Below are 3959 nucleotides of genomic sequence, written 5' to 3'. Positions count from 1 at the left end.
CCCCCGCCCGTGGCATTTCCTCCCACAGACAGTGGCTTTATTAACATAACCCAAAATCAGTTTGGGGAAAATTCATGTTAAAAAAATATATCCTTTGCCTTAATTAGAAGACTTTTTCAGAGAAAACTGTATTTGAAGATGTTAACCTTAAAAATAAAACTGCCAGTTATTTTACCAGCAAAAGATGGGTTTATTCAGGATAACAGAAAATTGCAGCCCAAGACGGACAAGTTAGAAGAAAAGCATAGGCATGTCTGCGGAACAAAGCACAGAAAGTTCTTTATAGAGGAAAGGGGGAAGTCGGGAGGGGCTGTTGTAAACAAAAAACCCATTGGAGTAAACTGGGAGTTGGGAGTATAGTGGCTTTTCATTGGCTGAGTTGTGACTGTTTCTCATTGGCTGGGCTGTTGCCAGGGCAGGAGGAGAGACTTTCTTCCTGGAAAGAAGTGCTCGGGTAGTAAAGTAGTATCCAGGGCAAGGTCCCTATCTTCCTGTTGGGTCTACAGGCAATGAGAAGTGGTAGGGGATGGGCAACCCCCCTGCTGGCCTCCCAACGCCATTGAGTGAAGTCTCCCTTTATTAATTTTCACAAAGTCTACATTATTTGCACAATTGTCTTAATTCTTCACTTAACAGGTTTATACCAAGTCAGAGGCAAAATGATTTAATTCTGTAGATGAGCCCAGTAAGGATATACCTGTCCATGACAAATTATTTTAACTGGGGCCCACAAAATATTCCAGAATAGAGACATACTTCATATTTCTCTTCATTGTCCAACTCTTAACCAGTGAAAATAAACACACTCACTCACCTTTCCAAAGACAAACATCAACTTCAGGGGCAGTATAGTCATCCTATAAGGAGAAGGAGAAATATTTTATTTTTCCCTACAATTCCCTATTTATGAGTCCTTCCTGTTACTCTGCAAAATGTCACTTCCTGCCCCCTCTACTCCCAACCCTCACCCTTTCCAAATTCTCTCCCTCTGGTAGCAATATGCCCCTAAGTTACCTCCCCCTTGGCTCCAGCCTGAGCTTAGAGTAGCCACATGTAAAGAGAATGTTCAATTCCTGGCCCGGGGCCGTTCTCATCCTGAAGGATAGCTAAAGGTGCTAGTTTCATCTGGATTATGGAATGTCTTGTGCTTTAACTGCACATTTCCCCCCTTGTCCCTGCTCAAGAATCATAAATGAATAGGAATATGCAGGAATGATATTACTTTACAGATAGTCCTGAACCCACTCTCATGTCTCAACCTAAATCATTATTAGCTCATAACCACATTTGTGATGGATGGCAAATTACTCGGAACCTATCTGGCCACTTAATGTAGGTACCTGGCAATTCTTTGGTTGAGATCTACTGAAACAGACTAGAAAGAGGGGAAGTACACAGACCAGAGCAAGAGGTTCAGTGAGTCCAAGTGATGAAAAATGGGCATGAGACAGGAAGTAATATGGCTAAGAGTCTGAGAAACACAGCCAAACAGAGGAGGTCTGAAACCTGTCCTTGAGGAACTTTACGACTTTAGAGAAGACGTAAAACCTTTTTTGACCCTGGGAGCACCTGGGTGGCTCAGGCGATTAAGTGTCTGCCTTTGGCTCAAGTCATGATCCTAGCGTCCTGGGATCAAGTCCTGCGTCCAGCTCCCTGCTCAGCAGGGAGCCTGTTTCTCCCTCTCCAGCTCCCCCCCTGCTTGTGTTTCTTCTCAACAAAAAACCTTTTTTGACCCTGGGTGCTCTTTTTGAGAAACAGATAATAATCATATGTGCCTTGCAGCATTGCTCTGAAAAATTACAAGTGACAATACCAGTAAAAGAGTAAACAAAAGGCAAGGCCACATGGTCCTGGCTCCATCCAATGGTGCACAACCCATGGAGTCACAATCCTATGGGAGGGAAAAGAGGAGGCTGCATTGAAAGTTTTGCAAAATAGTTTCCGTATTATTGATAAAGAAAACATTTCAATCCATTTGCACATTGCACAGATGTTTTAATTTTTCAAATATGTAGCTGGTTTTGCAATAATGTGAAGCTATTGCTTAGGCTTTATTTATATGATGGGAAACCAATGTTTTGAGACAATAAAATGGTCCATATATCGTTGCATGTTATCTAGATGAGCCATTTGAAAGTATTCAGCTTTGAAATCTGTCCCGGATCCAAGCTATTTTGAATAAGTGTTTTGAAGTTAAATAGTGTGAAACTTACCAGAAATCTTAGGACTCAGATAAATAGGTTTCTAAAGAGTTTTAAGTTGTTTGGATTAAAAATTCTTTAATTTTTAGATAGTATAAAAATGTTACAAAAATATTTTGCCTAAGTGGTCTGGTTTTAAAAAACAAGTTTGAAACCAAACAGCTTTGCCCTGTCTTAAAAAACCACTTATATGTTATGAAAACCACATGAAATGGATCCCAAATCAAATAAGTTTAAGGAAACCATTCCAAAACCAGTATTTTGACAAACTTTCCAAATTTAACTGTTGATGGCAATGACTCTCAAAATTCCAGAGAAACCAGATGTAACTTTCATGTTTTCAAACTTTACAAAATGTCTTATTTTTTCCACTCCTAGTTTATTTTAGCTATTTGCCTAGAAGACTCCAAACAATGAATGTAAGTATAGTTTAGCCACTAAAAACATGCAGAGAAGAAAGGTACAACAGTGAGAAGAAGAAAGGACCTGTTTTTGAGTGAAGCCCAGATTTGGATTCCTTTTCTACCATCTATTATCTATGGTATCTTGGCCCCATCCTTACCCAGTTTTTAACTGCAATTTCTGTCTTAGATTGGTTTCTGCCACAAAGGAGAGCATGGGCAAGGGCTTTTATACAAGCATGCAGGTATTTGGGGAAATGACCAAGGAAAAAGATTGGGAACTGGAAGAAGTACAGCAGGAAAAGAGGGAAAGCCATCACCCCAGCGGTATCTAGAGTTAGCCAACACTGTGGTCAACTGGGTCCCATAGTACAGGGACCTTCTGGGGCCCATGTTGAAAAGCCCAAGGGACAAAAGAGGGGACGGTTCTCAATGGGCTCCACTGTCCATCCCTCCACCATCCTCTTGCAGATCATGCATGTGTGAGTGCCAGATGGTCCCTGCAGACTTCCCAAGCAGTTGGGAAGTCCTGAGGCGGTGAAGAGGATTCGAACATGCCACCTTAAAATAGGCTCTTTTGGCATGAGGATTATTTTAAGCTGGAAAGCAACTGAGAATCAAGAGAGGCAGAAAGAAACCTTGTCAGGATTTCCCTTATCTTGCAAAAAGCAGCAACTTCTGGGAAATGAGGCTGCCGTGAGTTCCCTCTCAGGGGAGTGTCATGGCCATAAAGAAAACAGAAAGACCACTTGCACCTGCATAAACAAACATTATCACAAAATTTCTTATCTCCTGCTCATTCTCCTAAAAACCTATTTGTTCTTCCCGTTGAAGAACTCTTCTCCCCCCTTCCCATTCCCCTACTAAGTTAGGTATGTAATCCTCTAACTTTAACCATTTCATGAGCTAGCTACTTCTTTTGTTAACTTCCACATGCAAATAATACCTTTTCTTCTGTTAATCTGTCTTTGTCAGTTTAACTGCAGGCCTCCAGAAGAAGAACCTAAGAGGGCAGAGTAAAAGTTCTTCCTCCCCAACAGCAGAAAACAAGAGAAGCGAGGTACAGTCTGGACAAGGTGTGGTCAGGTAGGTTACACCTATGTCGGGTACGTCCAGCAATGACCGGACTAAATGGTGGGCAGCCCAGAGGACATGAGCACAAGAGGGGTCCAATGCAGGTTCCTCATCTAGATAATGGGGTTTTTAAAAAAAGCATTACAGGGGTTTCATTGGCAGAGCCTATGCTTCAACATCTGCTACTTCTTGAACTAAAACCCCCTCTCTCCTTATCTGCCTGGTGAGCAATTCCTCATCATTGAATTCCTTATCTCTGTACTTTTTCCAGACCTAAAGTAAA

General features: G+C 41.6%; 1 long non-coding RNA gene across 1 annotated transcript; it reads left to right on the top strand.

The window, feature by feature from the left end:
- Positions 1-1371: 1371 nt before the first annotated feature.
- Positions 1372-3689, top strand: LOC141374723 (uncharacterized). The gene is made up of 3 exons (XR_012381830.1): positions 1372-1497; positions 2580-2742; positions 3578-3689. It is a non-coding gene; the product is annotated as an uncharacterized lncRNA (long non-coding RNA).
- The last annotated feature ends 270 nt before the right edge of the window (positions 3690-3959 follow it).

Source organism: Callorhinus ursinus, unplaced genomic scaffold (assembly GCF_003265705.2).
Source record: "Callorhinus ursinus isolate GAN/ISIS: 27379988/994484 unplaced genomic scaffold, GSC_fseal_2.0 scaffold21, whole genome shotgun sequence".
Taxonomy (NCBI): Eukaryota; Metazoa; Chordata; class Mammalia; order Carnivora; family Otariidae; genus Callorhinus; species Callorhinus ursinus.
Note: the sequence above shows the minus strand (reverse complement) of the source record. Positions and strands in the feature narration are given on the sequence as shown.